Here is an 18,022-nt window from a genome sequence, read left to right as displayed (position 1 = left end):
AGGTTTAGTTATGTAATAGCTTATCACACAAAATCTTACGCTAGAATAATAAATTAGAAGTGGTGAGATATTAGAATCTCTGATCTAAAAACAAAATAATATATACATACATAGGATTCCAAAAGAAATACATAACAAGTACTAGTCTCAACCTGCGAAGTAAGGCCGACTAGAAAATATAGTACAATTAGAAGTATACAAAATACAACCTGTTTTTTCATAAATCAACATCTAAGAGGGATATACAATTACATATGTTAAAAGTGAAAAAAAGTACTACATAGATCAAAATAAACCCAAAAGTAAAGTCTTCGCTTCATTAAGAGTCCAATACACTTAGCGAGGTGCGTCACGTTCTGTATCTAAAAATTAACAAAATCCGACAACGGGTGAGAACCCGAAAGTTTCAGTAGGGTAATAATTCCAAATAGAGACTATATAAAAAAGATAAGAACCCGCTAGGTAATCCTAAACTGCAATCATTCAATGTTCAAGTCTAGGGTACTTTCTAATTCCAACAAGGTAAACATACTAAGTCTCAGTCATACTAGTGATCTCAAATCTCAACCCAGAGCAAGTGGGATAAACCACAACCCTTGCATCTACCCATGTGGTTCCAATCTCAACCCATAGCAAGTGGGACAAACCACAACCCTTGCATCTATCCAAGGAGCTCAAATATCAATCAAACTCATCTCCATCATCCAACCATATCAACTCATCCCTTCAAGAACAACTCTCAGCGTCACTATCTCCAGCATAAGGGATCTCCCAGTTGTTCAAACACATACAAAATAATACAATAAAAACACAAATAGAGAGAACAGATAATGCAATTAGTTCAAATAGCATATAGATACAATTAATCAAATAAGGCAAGCCAAATACAAGATGCACACACAATCAATACTCACAAATACAAATGATGTATGCCTGTCCTACAGGTTATGAGCTCATGCGTCGGTTTTATTGCCAGAACTCAACACGAGTAAGTAGGATTAACCAACTGTCCTTACTCGTAGGTTCCACAAGCAAGCAGAATTCACCAACCGTTGTTGTCTGGAACATGCAAGTGGGATTAACCACCATCCTTGCTTATTACATTAGCCCACAAGTAAGCGGAATTCACCGCCGTCCTTACTCGGTACCTAGAAGAAGCGGGATTAACCAACCTTCTTTATCCGGAACAAATATCAGTCAATGTGCAAGCGGGATTAACCACCGTCCTTGCCATTGCAAAAAAAAAAATCTCGAGCATGTAGGATTAACCACCATCCTTACCTAAAAATCACTAACAAGCAAGATTAACTACCGTCCTTGTCCTAACATAATTCAGCTTAGTGTGCAAGAGGGATTAACACCGTCCTTGCCACGAGTAAACATCAGTTCACAGTAAAGTCTTTAAGTAGTTTTGAAATCATTAAGTTCATTACAACATTCTCATTCCATTTACTAGTTCCTTCGTCTCGTGAGCAGGATAAAACCTCCATCCTCACAGCGGATGAGATAAAACCTTTGTCCCCACAACTACACCGCAACCACAGAACAAGCGGGATGAGACCTCCGTCCTTGCCGGGTGCAAGTGCCATAGCAATAACAAATTAGTACGCAAGCGGGATAACACCTAAACCTTGCCAATCCAGCCTTTTAGGTCATAATCAATCATTATCAGTATTTTTAAGTAATTTTATAAGTTATTTAACTCATTAACCCCAATTAGTTATCCATTTCATCAATTTGAATCCAAAAACCCCTATTCATGTATCAATTTCCCAATTTCTTTAATACATGAGTGGGATGGAACCCCCATCCTCACCGCAGGTGGGATACCCGCAACATGTCATCCGATTTAACCAAGTATTTCTCCGGGAATAATTCAATTTAATGCCATCAACATACTCTCACTCCTTTCGGAACCTAAAAACTAGTTATCAAACCTTAACTGGGGGTTTCAAAAGTTTGCAAGCTTGCTGAGAAAGTCAAGCAGTCAAAAAGAAAGTTTAATTGAGAAAACAAGACTTGTGCGTACACGTCACCTTGTGCATACGCACAAATCAAAAGTATTTTCCAGCTTGTGCGTACGCACAAATCCCTCTCTTGCGTGTGCACACCCCTCGTATGTATTTATGAGTCTCTTCACCCATTTTGACTTGTGCGTGCGCATAACTATGTGCGTGCGCACACATACCAAAATTTCTAGTTTTTCTGCAAACTCTCAACTTTCAGATTTTTATACCCAATTTCAAACTCTCATAATTTTCCCTACAAAATTCTGTTTTCCTTCATATTTGAATGGATTTAAAGATAATTTCACTAGCTTTAATTTAGAAAAAATTTCATTCAAATCCGAACTCCGAGCGCCAACTTATGGCCCGTCAAAGTTAGCTAAAAATCTATTTTTACCTAATTCACATAATTCTTCAATTTCATCAATTCTCAATTCAATTCAATCTTAAACCTTTCTAAAACCATGTCTATATATTCTAAACACTCATTTATCAATCATCAACCATTTCAAACCTAAATCATCCCACTTCTAACTTATTTAACACATTTCATCAACAATTAAATCACAATACGTTAATCACTCAACCAAACCACATCATTCCATAACCAAATCAAAATATGGCAATTATGCAACTTATCATAGCTTACCTCATAGAGGATACCTCACCTTATCACAACCGCCCAATTTTCACACCAATTAATAAAATGACAACTATACTACAATATTCAATTCCAATTCCACTCATATAATCATACATAGCTCATCAAACACACAATCATGCTAAAATCACAGCATATCATCAACACACCACGTTCAACGCTATCCTATGGAAATTAACCTAGGTTTTCACATAGTGTTACACAAAGTCTATCCGAAATTAAGACCCATACCTTATCAACGGCGGTTTTCCCCCAACTCTCGAATTTTCTTTTCAGACGAATCCAAACTATAACCAAGCCACCAAACTCTCGCTAAGTGCTTTGCAACTAACCCAACCATCCAAATTCACACCAATATCAACCAAGCATCCATGCTCTCCACAATTAAGCTATTCACAACAAAATTTACAATTTCCTCAACCTAGAGTTCATAAATTAGAAAATCCAAAAAGAAAAAAACCTTCCTTACCTTAACCCACCGAATTTTGGATGGAACTCCCTTGAAATCCATACTAGAGTACCCCTAAAGAACCAAAATCACAAGATTTTAACTCATATATATCCAAAACACAAATTCAATGGGGAATTCAAAAATAGAGTAGGGATTTCGGATTTACTCACCATGATAGTTATATAGAATCAAAGAGGATGAGGAGAGCGACGTGTGACTACAAATGACTTGTCAATCGGTGCTACGGATTGAAAGTTATGTGGATTTGAATGTGGTGGGTCAATAGTATTTAGGACTCATGTTTTTCCCTCTCTTCTCTTTGTTCGTGGCTCTCTCAAATGGGAGGAAAAAGTGTGCTGAACTTTTGTTAAGTGAAGGAGATATATAACATGGCCTTGGGCCCAATGTGAGCCCGTTTGCAATTTTGAGTCCGTTGGCCCTACCTTGGACCAAAATTTTTAAAATAAGTATCCGGACTTCTATTTTAAATATTTTTTGTCATTTTTACAATTCTAATATCCTCACTCACAGTACCTGACAGATTTAAGTCGGTACCGTTAATTTTAATGTCAGTACGCATTTTTTCGTAATTGACTATATTTTTGCACTCAAATTTTATTTTCTTGATTAAATTCTCATAAGCATTTTTTCTGAATTACAAATATTAAATTCATAATTTTTTCATTTAATTTATTTATTAATTATTAATTAATTATTTATCATTTACCTGAGTTTTACATCTTACCCATCTTAATAAAATTTTGTCCCTCAAATTTCAGTCACTAAAAGAAAATAGGTGAGAGCAATGTTTCTTTACCTCAACTCCTAATTTCGCAATCCTCTACTGACCTTTGGATGTAACAAACTACAAATTCAAACCAATTACATTTACCTATACTAATAACACATCCTAAACCATATTTCTTTCACATCATAATAGCCTTAAAGCCATCAAGTCACCACGTATTTGTCATCATCAGGTCTCGACCATCGAGGACTACACCTCCTTCAACTTCCGAATATTCAACGTGCTCAGATACAAATGCAATGCTTTTAAATTCATATTCAAGCATCATAAATCCCCTTGTTAAAAGAGTAACTTTTCCAAATCACATTCGGCAGGGTTCAAGGGTTATACTAAAGGTTTCAGACTCAACTTTAGGTTCAATAAAAGGTTCCTTCTAGTTTCATCTCAATATCTATATTCAAATCTTAGAACTTAAATGCTATATACTTTTTGCTATATTAATGCTCCAACCCGCTTCCGATGTGTCACTTTGATTGTTAGTCATTAAGAATTTAATTAGTCATCCACGTTATGATCTATTATCAGATCACAAAAATATATTGTTTACTTCAAAGCTCTCTTAATCTGACCAAAGTAATACTTAGGTTCATCCTAAGACTCAAATCACAATTTAAAGCCTGAGTGCATCTCTAGGTTTAAATCAAAATCTCATTTCTCGAAATTAATTCAAATATCAGAAATCGTAAACCTCAAGGGCCTTAACGCCTTAATCAACCTGAGGAAAATTCACAGTTATTATCCACATTAATCAATCGCACATAATCAATCATGACTTTGCATTTCAATTTTCAACGTCAACGAAAACCTATAGTTATCAATTCTCTTCAAAATCCTCAATCTCAATAATCACATTATAATAAGGACCTCAATCAAAACACAATCCTCAACAACAATCAGGGTATCTACTCTGGTTCTTCATCCTCAAGCACAAAACTATAACTTGACATAATAGACAACCAATAAATTCCATTTATCATAATCAAAATTAAATTTCAATCAATATCAAACCCAACCAAATTCAAGCCTAAGCCATGCTCACTTATTTTTTTCCATTTCTACCTATCTCTTCACTCAACAATTTACCAAATATCAAATGTTATCTCAATCACCATATAATCTACAATTAAATCCAAAATCAAATGTCGATATCATCATCAAACTTCCACTCTTAACCAGATGAGGCAACAATCACCATCAATCTCATTCTTGACTGCACTCACGTCCACGAGAAGTCATTTGGATCTTGTCCACACCGAATAATTGATATTAAGGTGATAATCTCAATATCTCAAGTTAAGTGATTCAATTTTCTAAAAGTATAATAATGAATAATTATACCATATTCGTCAAGCAGATATCCTAAATAGCATGCACACACAATCCAGAGTATGCTCAGAAGCATAATCAGTCCATTCCTTAAACTCTACAGAAACGAACTACTCTGATACCATAATGTAACAACCTACCATACAAAGCCTTACACTATAGTCATAAATTAGAGGTGGTGAGGCATTATGGCCTCTAAAAGTAGAAAAGTGCATTTATAGTATTCGGAAGAATATAATTTAACTAGGAGCCTGTGAAGAATGATAACAGAATAATAATCACATTGCACTCGAAACTATTAATGGTAAAGGCGTCGATATAAAAAAACAGAAGATATGTATATATATATACACACACAGAGAGACACACACATAGGATTCTAAAAGAAATACATAACAAGTACTAGTCTCGACTTGCGGTGCAAGGCCGGCTAGAAAATATAGTACAACTAGAAGTATACAAAATACAACCTGTTTCTCATAAGTCAACCTCTAAGGGATATACAATTATATATGTCAAAAGTGGAAAAAAGTACTACATAGATAAAAATAAACCCAAAAGTAAAGTCTTTGCTTCATCAAGAGTCTAACACACTCAACGAGGTGCGTCACGTCCTGTATCTGAAAATTAACAAAATCTGATAACGGGTGAAAACCCAAAGGTTTCCAATAGGGTAAGAATTCCAAATAGAGACTATGTAAAATTGTATGAACCCGCTAGGCAATCCTAAACTTCAGTAATTCAAGGTTTAAGCCTAGGTCCTTTCTAATCCAAACAAGATAAACAGACTAAGTCTCAGTCATACTAGTGATCTCAAATCTCAATTTGGAGCAAGTGGGACAATCCACAACCCTTGCATCTACCCAGGTGATTCCAATCTCAACCCGGAGCAAGTGGGACGAACCACAACCCTTGCATCTATGCAGAAAACTCAAATATCAATCAAACTCATCTCCATCATCCAACCATATCAATTCATCCCTTGAAGAACAACCTTCAGAAGTCACCATCGCTAGTATAAGAGATCTCTTAGTTTTTCAAACACATACAAAACAATACAAGGAATACACAAATAGAGAGAACATATAAAGCAATTAGCTCAAATAGCATATAGAAATAATTATTTAAATAAGGCAAGCCAAATACAAGATGCACACTCAATCAATACACACAAATACAAATGATGCATGCCTGTCCTACTGACTATGAGCTCACGAGTCAATTTTATTGCCAAAACTTGCACGAGTAAGCGGGATAAACCAACCGTCATTATCCATAGTTTCCACAAGCAAGCGAGATTCGCCAACCGTCCTTGTGCAGAATACGCAAACAGGATTAACCATCATCCTTGCCTATCACATTATCCCACAAGTAAGTGAAATTCACCACCGTCCTTACCGTGTACTTTAAACAAGCAGGATTAACTAACCGTCCTTGTTCAGAACAAATGTCAGTCCATGTGCAAGCGGGATTAACCACCATTCTTGCCATTGCAGTAAAATCTCGAGCAAGTGGGATTAACTACCATCCTTACCCGGACAACCAAGAACAAGCGACATTAACCATTGTCCTTGCCCTAGCATAACTCAACTCAGTGTGGAAGTGGGATTTATCACCATCTTTGCCATGAGCATACATCAATTCACAGTAAAGTCCTTAATTAGTTTTGAAACCATTAAGTTCATTAACCACATTCTCATTCAGTTTACCAATTTCTTCGTCTTGTGAGTGGGATAACACCCCCGTCCTCACAGCAGGCAGGATAAAATATCTGTACCACAATGGTGCACGAAATTGTGATTACACTTTGATTATGTAAAATTCATCGCTCTTTCTTTCCCTGGTAATGGCGCCAAAAACATGATGCCAATACCATGGTTCACAACTTCGCACAACTAACCAGCAAGTGCACTGGGTCATCCAAGTAATACCTTACGTGAGTAAGGGTCGAATCCCACGGAGATTGTTGGTATGAAGCAAGCTATGGTCACCTTGTAAATCTCAGTCAGGCAGATATAAAATAGTAATGGGGTTTTCAAAAATAATACTAAAATAAGGATAGAAATACTTATGTAATTTATTGGTTAGAATTTCAGATAAGCGTGTAGAGATGCTTTCGTTCCTCTGAACCTCTGCTTTCCTGCTATCTTCATCCAATCAATCTTACTCCTTTCTATGGCTAGCTTTATGTAAGGATGTCACCAGTGCCAATGGCTACTTTCGATCTCTCTCGGGAAAATGATCCAAATGCTTTGTCACAGCACGGCTAATCGTCTGGAGGCATCACCTTTGTCGTTGGTTGCATCCTATTCCTCCCTGTGAAAATGGTCCGATGCGCTGTCACTGCATGGCTAATCATCTGGAGGTTCTCGATCATACTGGAATAGGATTTACTATCCTTTTGCGTCTGTCACTACGCCCAACACTCGCGAGTTTGAAGCTCGTCACAGTCATTCAATCCCAGAATCCTACTCGGAATACCACGGACAAGGTTTAGACTTTCCGGATTCTCATGAATGCCGCCATCAATCTAGCTTATACCACGAAGATCCCAATATCTCGGACTCGGTCCCCTGTATTAGTAATCTAAGAGATACTCGTTCAATCGAAGGTAGAACGGGAGTGGTTGTCAGGCATGCGTTCATAGGGAATGATGATGATTGTCACATTCATCACATTCAGGTTGAAGTGCGAATGAATATCTTAGAAGTGGAATAAGTTGAATTGAATAGAAAACAGTAGTACTTTGCATTAATCTTTGAGGAACAGCAGATCTTCACACCTTAATCTATGGAGTGCAGAAACTCTACCGTTGAAAATACATAAGTGATAATGGAGTTCATTGGTCTCGGCCCCAGAGGGGAACCGGAGTAACCAAGACTATGAATACAATGATAAAAAGTTCTATTTATAATAAACTAGCTACTAGGGTTTACAGAAGTAAGTAATTGATGCGTAAATCCACTTCCGGGGCCCACTTGATGTGTGCTTGGGCTGAGTTTGAGTGTTACACGTGTAGAGGTCATTCCTGGAGTTGAACGCCAGTTTTGGTGCCATTTTGGGCGTTGAACTCCACTTTGCAACTTGTTTCTGGCGCTGGACGCCAGAATTGGGCAGAAAACTGGCGTTAAATGCCAGTTTGCGTCGTCTAAACTTGGGAAAAGTATGGACTATTATACATTGCTGGAAAGCCCTGGATGTCTACTTTCTAACGCAATTGGAAGCGCGCCATTTCAAGTTTTGTATCTCCAGAAAATCCATTTTGAGTGCAGGGAGGTCAGAATCCAACAGCATCAGCAGTCCTTCTTTAACCTCTGAATCTGATTTTTGCTCAAGTCCCTCAATTTCAGCCAGAAAATATCTGAAATCACAGAAAAGCACACAAACTCATAGTAAAGTCCAGAAATGTGAATTTAACATAAAAACTAATGAAAACATCCCTAAAAGTAACTAGATCCTACTAAAAACATACTAAAAACAATGCCAAAAAGCGTATAAATTATCCGCTCATCACAACACCAAACTTAAATTGTTGCTTGTCCCCAAGCAACTGAAAATCAAGTAGGATAAAAAGAAGAGAATATACTATAAATTCCAAACTATCAATGAAACATAGCTCCAATCAGATGAGCGGGACTTATAGCTTTTTGCCTCTTGAATAGTTTTGGCATCTCACTTTATCCATTGAAGTTCAGAATGATTGGCTTCTATAGGAACTCAGAGTTTAGATAGTGTTATTGACTCTCCTAGTTCAGTATGATGATTCTTGAACACAGCTATTTTATGAGTCTTGGCCGTGGCCCTAAGCACTTTGTTTTCCAGTATTACCACCGGATACATAAATGCCACAGACACATAATTGGGTGAACCTTTTCAGATTGTGACTCAGCTTTGCTAATGTCCCTAATTAGAGGTGTCCAGGGTTCTTAAGCACACTCTTTTTTTTTGCTTTGGACCTTGACTTTAACCACTCAGTCTCAAGTTTTCACTTGACACCTACACGCCACAAGCACATGGTTAGGGACAGCTTGATTTAGCCGCTTAGACCAGGATTTTATTCCTTTAGGCCCTCCTATCCACTGATGCTCAAAGCCTTGGGATCCTTTTTATTTGCCCTTGCCTTTTGGTTTTAAGGGTTATTGGCTTTTTGCTCTTGCCTCTTGGTTTTAAGAGCTTTGGCTTTTTCTGCTTGCTTTTTCTTTTTCTTTCTATTTTTTTGCCTATTTTTTTTTCTGCAAGCTTTGTTCTTTGCTGCTTTTTCTTGCTTCAAGAATCATTTTTATGATTTTTCAGATTATCAAATAACATGTCTCCTAGTCATCATTCTTTCAAGAGCCAACATATTTAACATTCTTAAACAACAACTTCAAAAGACATATGCACTGTTCAAGCATTCATTCAGAAAACAAGAAGCATTGTCACCACATCAATATAATTAAACTAAGTTCAAGGATAAATTCGAAACTCATGTACTTCTTGTTCTTTTGAATTAAAAAATTTTTCATTTAAGAGAGGTGATGGATTCATAGGACATTCATAACTTTAAGACAAAGTTACTAACTACTAATGATCATGTAATGAAGACACAAACATAGATAAGCACTTAACATAGAGAAAATGAAAAATAGAAGAAATAAGAACAAGGAATGAATCCACCTTAGTGATGGTGGCGTTTCCTTCTTGAGGAACCAATGATGTCCTTGAGCTCTTCTATGTCTCTTCCTTGTCTTTGTTGCTCCTCCCTCATTGCTTTTTGATCTTTTCTTATTTCATGAAGGATGAGGGAGTGCTCTTGATGTTCCACCCTTAGTTGTCCCATGTTGGAACTCAATTCTCCTAGGGAGGTGTTGATTTGCTCCCAATAGTTTTGTGGAGGAAAATGCATTTGAGGCATCTCCGGGATCTCATGGTGATGAGCTTCATACGCCTCTCGAGCTCCATGAATGGGCTCTCTTGCTTGCTCCATCTTTTTCTTAGTGATGGGCTTGTCCTCTTTAATGAGGATATCTCCCTCTATGTCAACCCCATCCGAATTGCATAGGTGGCAAATGAGGTGAGGAAAGGCTAACCTTGCCATAGTGGAGGACTTGTCAGCCACCTTGTAGAATTCTTGAGGTATAATCTCATGAACTTCCACCTCTTCTCCAATCATGATGCTATGGATCATGATGGCCCGGTCTATAGTAACTTCAGACCGGTTGCTAGTGGGAATGATTGAGCATTGAATGAACTCCAACATCCTCTAGCTACAGGCTTAAGGTCCAGTCTTCTTAGTTAAACCGGTTTGCCTTTTGAGTCAATTTTCCATTGAGCTCCTTCTACACATATGTCCATAAGGACTTGGTCCAACCTTTGATCAAAGTTGACTCTCCTTGTGTAGGGGCGTGCGTTCTCTTCCATGTTTGGCAAGTTGAACACCAACCTCACATTTTCCGGACTAAAATCTAAGTATTTCCCCCGAACCAGTGTAACATAGTTCTTTGGATCTGGGTTCTTACTTTGATCATGGTTCTTGGTGATCCATGCATTAGCATAGAACTCTTGAACCATTAGGATGCCGACTTGTTGGATGGGATTTGTTAGAACTTCCTAACCTCTTCTTTGAATTTAATGTCGGATCTCCGGATACTCATTTCTTTTGAGTTTGAAAGGGACCTCAGGGATCACCTTCTTCTTGGCCACAACATCATAGAAGTGGTCTTGATGGGCTTTGGAGATGAACCTTTCCATCTCCCATGACTCGGAGGTGGAAGCTTTTGTCTTCCCTTTTCCTTTTCTAGAGGATTTTCCGGTCTTAGGTGCCATCAATGGTAATGGAAAAATAAAAAGCTTATGCTTTTACCACACCAAACTTAGAATATTGCTCGCCCTCGAGCAATAAAAGAAAGAATAGAGGAAGAAGAAGAAGATATGGAGGAGAGGGAGAAGGGGTTGTGTTTCGGCCAAGAAGAGAAGAGAGGGTTGTGTTGTGTGAATTTGAAGAAGAATGGAGGGCTTTATATAGGGAAGGGAGGGGGGGGTTAAGGTTCGGCCATTTAGGGTGGGAAATTGATTTTGAATTTTGAAGGTAGGTGGAGTTTATGAGGTAGGTTTATGGGGAAGAGTGGATGGATGTGAGTGGTGAAGAGGTAATGGGGAAGAGAGATTGAGGTGATTGGTGAAGGGTTTTGGGGAAGAGTGTTTATGGGATTGTGTGAAAGAGGGGTGAGAAGAAGTGAGTGGAGGTAGGTGGGGATCCTGTGGGGTCCACAGATCCTGAGGTGTTCAAGGATTTACAACCTTGCACCAAATTAGGCATGTAAAATGCCCTTGCACACAACTCTGGGTGTTCAGCGCCAGGTTGGTGCCCATTTTGGGCGTTCAATGCCCATTTGTTGCCCATTTCTGGCGTTGAACACCAGAACCATGCTTGTTCTGGGCGTTCAGCGCCAGCTCCTCTCCAGGGTGCAATTCTGGCGTTCAGCGCCTAGATGATGCCCATTTTGGGCGTTCAGCGCCCAGATACTGCCCATTTTGGGCGTTCAGCGCCAGAACCATGCTCTGTTCTGGCGTTGAACGCCAGGCAGATGCTTCCTCCAGAGTGTGATTTTTCTTCTGCTGTTTTTGATTCCGTTTTCAATTTTTATATTTATTTTGTGACTCCACATGATTATGAACCTATAAAGACATATAACCAAGAAAAATATAGTTAGATAAAAAATTGGGTTGCCTCCCAACAAGCGCTTCTTTAATGTCAATAGCTTGACAGTGGGCTCTCAAGGAGCCTCACAGATGTGCAGAGCTTTGTTGAGACCTCCCAACACCAAACTTAGAGTTTGGATATGGGGGTTTGACTCCAAACTTAGAGTTTGGTTGTGGCCTCCCAACACCAAACTTAGAGTTTGACTGTGGGGGCTTTGGTTGACTCTGCTTTGAGAGAAGCTTTTTCTGCTTCCTCTCCATGGATGCAGAGAGAGATCCTTGAGTTGTAAACACAAGGTTGTCCTTATTTAATTGAAGGATCAATTCTCCTCTGTCCACATCAATCACAGCTCTTGCTGTGGCTAGGAAAGGTCTTCCTAGGATGATGAATTCATCCTCTTCCTTTCCAGTATCCAGGACTATGAAATCAGCAGGGATGTAAAGGCCTTCAACCTTTACTAACACGTCCTCTACTTGTCCATAAGCCTGTTTTCTGGAATTATCTGCCATCTCTAATGAGATTTTAGAAGCTTGAACCCCATAGATTCCCAGTTTCTCTATTACAGAGAGGGGCATGAGGTTTATCCCTGAACCAAGGTCACACAGAGCCTTAAAGATCATGATGCCTATGGTACAAGGTATTATGAACTTTTCAGGATCCTGTTTCTTCTGAGGTAATGTCAGTTGATCCAGATCACTTAGTTCATTGGTGAACAAGGGAGGTTCATCTTCCCAAGTCTCAATGCCAAATAATTTGGCATTCAGCTTCATGATTGCACCAAGAAACTTGGTAGTTTGCTCTTCAGTAACATCCTCATTCTCTTCAGAAGAGGAATACTCATCAGAGCTCATGAATGGCATAAGGAGGTTCAATGGAATCTCTATGGTCTCTAGATAAGCCTCAGAGTCCTTTGGTTCCTCAGAGGGAAGCTCCTTATTGATCACTGGACGTCCCAGGAGGTCTTCCTCCTTGGGATTCACGTCCTCTCCTTTCCTCACAGGTTCGGCCATGGTGCTTATGTCAATGGCCTTGCACTCTCCTTTTGGATTCTCTTCTGTATTGCTTGGGAGAGTACTAGAAGGGATTTCAGTGATCCTTTTACTCAGCTGGCCCACTTGTGCTTCCAAATTTCTAATGGAAGACCTTGTTTCATTCATGAAACTTACAGTGGCCTTAGATAGATCAGAGACTAAGTTTGCTAAATTAGAAGTATTTTGTTCAGAGTTCTCTGTCTGTTGCTGAGTGGATGATGGAAAAGGTTTATTATTGCTAAACCTGTTTCTTCCACCATTATTAAAGCCTTATTGAGGCTTTTGATCCTTCCATGAGAAATTTGGATGATTTCTCCATGATGAGTTATAGGTGTTTCCATAAGGTTCACCTAAGTAATTCACCTCTGCTATTGCAGGGTTCTCAGGATCATAAGCTTCTTCTTCATAAGAAGCCTCTTGAGTACTGTTGGATGCAGCTTGCATTCCATTCAGACTCTGAGAGATCATATTGACTTGCTGAGTTAATATTTTATTCTGAGCCAATATGGCATTCAAAATATCAATCTCAATAATTCCCTTCTTCATAGGCGTCCCACTATTCACAGGATTCCTTTCAGAAGTGTACATGAACTGGTTATTTGCAACCATGTCAATGAGTTCTTGAGCTTTTGCAGGCGTTTTCTTTAGGTGAATGGATCCACCTGCAGAAGTGTCCAATGACATCTTTGATAGCTCAGACAGACCATCATAGAATATATCCAGGATGGTCCATTCTGAAAGCATGTCAGAAGGACACTTTTTGGTCAGTCCTTTGTATCTCTCCCAAGCTTCATAGAGGGATTCACCTTCTTTCTGTCTGAAGGTTTGAACATCCACTCTAAGCTTGCTCAGCTTTTGAGGAGGAAAGAACTTGGCTAGGAAAGCCTTGACCAGCTTATCCTAAGAGTTCAGGCTATCCTTAGGTTGAGAGTCCAACCATACTCTAGCTTTGTCTCTTACAGCAAAAGGGAAAAGCATGAGGCTGTAGACTTCAGGATCTACTCCATTAGTCTTAACAGTATCACATATCTGCAAGAATTCAGTTAAGAACTGAAAAGGATCTTCAGATGGAAGTCCATAAAACTTGCAGTTCTGCTGCATCAGAGAAACTAATTGAGGTTTCAGCTCAAAGTTGTTTGCTCCAATGGCAGGAATGGAGATGCTTCTTCCATGTAAATTGGAATTAGGTGCAGTAAAGTCACCAAGCATTCTCCTTGCATTATTGTTGTTGGGTTCGGCTGCCATCTCCTTTACTTGTTCGAAATTTTCAATAAGGTTTTTTCTGGATTGTTGTAATTTAGCTTCTCTTAGTTTTCTCTTCAGAGTCCTTTCAGGTTCTGGATCAGCTTCAACAAGAATGCCTTTTTCTTTGTCCCTGCTCATAAGAAAGAGAAGAGAAAAAGAAAAGAAGAGGAATCCTCTATGTCACAGTAAAGAGGTTCCTTATTGTTAGTAGAAGAAGAGAAGAAGAAGAAAAAATTCGAACACAGATAGAAGAGGGGGGTTCGAATTTGGTGAGTGATGTGAGGAAGAGATGTTGGTAGATGAATAAATAAATAGAATAAGATGAGAGAGGGAGAATTTTCGAAAATTATTTTTGAAAAAGAGTTAGTGATTTTCGAAAATAGTTTTTGAAAAATGTTAGTAGTTTTCGAAAATTAAGATTTAAAAATTGAAATAATTAGTTAATTAAAAAGAAATTTTGAAAAAAAAAGGGAAGATATTTTCGAAAATTAGAGAGAGAGAGTTAGTTAGGTGGTTTTGAAAAAGATAAGAAACAAACAAAAAAGTTAGTTAGTTAGTTGAAACAAATTTTGAAAAGATAAGAAGTTAGGAAGTTAGAAAAGATATTTTGAAATCAAATTTTTTGAAAAAGATAAGATGAGAAGATATTTTTGAAAAGATATGATAGAAATTAGTTTTTGAAAAAGATTTGAATTTTTTTAAAATCACAATTAATGACTTGATTCACAAGAAATCACAAGATATGATTCTAGAACTTAAAGTTTGAATCTTTCTTAACAAGTAAGTAAGAAACTTGAAATTTTTGAATCAAAACATTAATTGATTATGTTATTTTCGAAAATTTGATATAAAAATAAGAAAAATATTTTTGAAAAATATTTTTGGAATTTTCGAAAATAACTAAGAAATTTGAAAAAGATTTGATTTTTGAAAAAGATTTTGAAAAAGATAAGATTTTCAAATTGAAAATTTGATTTGACTCATAAGAAACAACTTGATTTTAAAATTTTTTGAAAAAGTCAACTCAAATTTTCGAATTTGATGAGAAGAAAAAGGGAAAGATATTTTTTTTTATTTTTGAATTTTTATAAGGAGAGAGAAAAACAAGAAAAATGATGCAATGCATGAAAGTTATGGATCAAAACAATGAATGCATGCAAGAATGCTATGAATGTCAAGATGAACACCAAGAAGACTACGAAGATCATGATGAACATCAAGAACACATTTTTGAAAAATTTTTAATGCAAAGAAAACATGCAAGACACCAAACTTAGAATTCTTTAATGCTTAGACATAAAGAATTCAGCAATGCATATGAAAAACAAGAAAAGACACAAAACATGCAAATGCAAAGATCAAACAAGAAGACTTACCAAGAACAACTTGAAGATCATGAAGAACACTATGAATGCATGAGAATTTTCGAAAAATGTAAGATGAGTATGCAATTGACACCAAACTTATAACATGACTCAAGACTCAAAACAAGAACACAAAAATATTTTTGATTTTTATGATTTCATGATTTTTTTGTATTTTCTTTTAATTTTTTTTCGAAAATCATTTTAAAAAAAAGAAAAATAAGGATTCCAAAATTTTTAATATGAATTCCAGGAATCTTTTACTCTTTAGTCTAAAGCTCCAATCAAAGGGTCAGGCATGGCTTAATAGCCAGCCAAGCTTTAGTATGTATCCAGACATGACACGCCTAACATGCCCTACAGTCATGGCTTTACAGCCAGCCAGGCTTCAACATGCTTCATGAAACACTAGAATTCATTCTTAAAAATTCTGAAGAAAAATATATTTTTGAAAACATTCTTATTTTTATTTTTTTTCGAAAACAAAGGAGAAATTTTTGAAAGATTTTTGAAATTTTTTTTTGAAAAATAAAACAAAAAGAAAATTACCTAATCTGAGCAACAAGATGAACCGTCAGTTGTCCAAACTCGAACAATCCCCGTCAATGGCGCCAAAAACTTGGTGCACGAAATTGTGATTACACTTTGATTATGTAAAATTCATCGCTCTTTCTTTCCCTAGTAATGGCGCCAAAAATATGATGCCAATACCATGGTTCACAACTTCGCACAACTAACCAGCAAGTGCACTGGGTCGTCCAAGTAATACCTTACGTGAGTAAGGGTCGAATCCCACGGAGATTGTTGGTATGAAGCAAGCTATGGTCACCTTGTAAATCTCAGTCAGGCAGATATAAATGTCAGTCCTTGTTCAGAACAAATGTCAGTCCATGTGCAAGCGGGATTAACCACCATTCTTGCCATTGCAGTAAAATCTCGAGCAAGTGGGATTAACTACCATCCTTACCCGGACAACCAAGAACAAGCGACATTAACCATTGTCCTTGCCCTAGCATAACTCAACTCAGTGTGGAAGTGGGATTTATCACCATCTTTGCCATGAGCATACATCAATTCACAGTAAAGTCCTTAATTAGTTTTGAAACCATTAAGTTCATTAACCACATTCTCATTCAGTTTACCAATTTCTTCGTCTTGTGAGTGGGATAACACCCCCGTCCTCACAGCAGGCAGGATAAAATATCTGTACCACAATGGTGCACGAAATTGTGATTACACTTTGATTATGTAAAATTCATCGCTCTTTCTTTCCATGGTAATGGCGCCAAAAACATGATGCCAATACCATGGTTCACAACTTCGCACAACTAACCAGCAAGTGCACTGGGTCGTCCAAGTAATACCTTACGTGAGTAAGGGTCGAATCCCACGGAGATTGTTGGTATGAAGCAAGCTATGGTCACCTTGTAAATCTCAGTCAGGCAGATATAAAATAGTAATGGGGTTTTCGAAAATAATACTAAAATAAGGATAGAAATACTTATGTAATTTATTGGTTAGAATTTCAGATAAGCGTGTAGAGATGCTTTCGTTCCTCTAAACCTCTGCTTTCCTGCTATCTTCATCCAATCAATCTTACTCCTTTCTATGGCTAGCTTTATGTAAGGATGTCACCGGTGCCAATGGCTACTTTCAATCTCTCTCGGGAAAATGATCCAAATGCTCTGTCACAGCACGGCTAATCGTCTGGAGGCATCACCTTTGTCATTGGTTGCATCCTATTCCTCCCTGTGAAAATGGTCCGATGCGCTGTCACTGCATGGCTAATCATCTGGAGGTTCTCGATCATACTGGAATAGGATTTACTATCCTTTTGCGTCTGTCACTACGCCCAGCACTCGCGAGTTTGAAGCTCGTCACAGTCATTCAATCCCAGAATCCTACTCGGAATACCACGGACAAGGTTTAGACTTTCCGAATTCTCATGAATGCCGCCATCAATCTAGCTTATACCACGAAGATCCCAATATCTCGGACTCGGTCCCCTGTATTAGTAATCTAAGAGATACTCGTTCAATCGAAGGTAGAACGGGAGTGGTTGTCAGGCATGCGTTCATAGGGAATGATGATGATTGTCACGTTCATCACATTCAGGTTTAAGTGCGAATGAATATCTTAGAAGTGGAATAAGTTGAATTGAATAGAAAACAGTAGTACTTTGCATTAATCTTTGAGGAACAGCAGAGCTCCACACCTTAATCTATGGAGTGCAAAAACTCTACCGTTGAAAATACATAAGTGATAATGGAGTTCATTGGTCTCGGCCCCAGAGGGGAACCGGAGTAACCAAGACTATGAATACAATGATAAAAAATTCTATTTATAATAAACTAGCTACTAGGGTTTACAGAAGTAAGTAATTGATGCGTAAATCCACTTTCGGGGCCCACTTGATGTGTGCTTGGGCTGAGCTTGAGTGTTACACAT

At 37.8% G+C, this 18,022-nt stretch overlaps 1 long non-coding RNA gene and 1 other non-coding gene across 2 annotated transcripts; one reads left to right on the top strand and one right to left on the bottom strand.

Annotated features, from left to right (window-relative positions):
• Positions 1-170: 170 nt before the first annotated feature.
• LOC148574965 (uncharacterized) lies at positions 171-3,452 on the bottom strand. The gene is made up of 3 exons (XR_015905058.1): positions 3,289-3,452; positions 3,137-3,190; positions 171-362 (listed from the first exon to the last, which is right to left on the bottom strand). It is a non-coding gene; the product is annotated as an uncharacterized LOC148574965 (long non-coding RNA).
• A 10,251-nt stretch (positions 3,453-13,703) lies between these two features.
• On the top strand, positions 13,704-13,811 carry LOC148574964 (small nucleolar RNA R71). The gene has a single exon (XR_015906642.1). It is a non-coding gene; the product is annotated as a small nucleolar RNA R71 (small nucleolar RNA).
• The last annotated feature ends 4,211 nt before the right edge of the window (positions 13,812-18,022 follow it).

Source organism: Arachis ipaensis, chromosome B2 (assembly GCF_059453495.1).
Source record: "Arachis ipaensis isolate K30076 ecotype BB chromosome B2, ASM5945349v1, whole genome shotgun sequence".
Lineage (NCBI taxonomy): Eukaryota > Viridiplantae > Streptophyta > Magnoliopsida > Fabales > Fabaceae > Arachis > Arachis ipaensis.
Note: the sequence above shows the minus strand (reverse complement) of the source record. Positions and strands in the feature narration are given on the sequence as shown.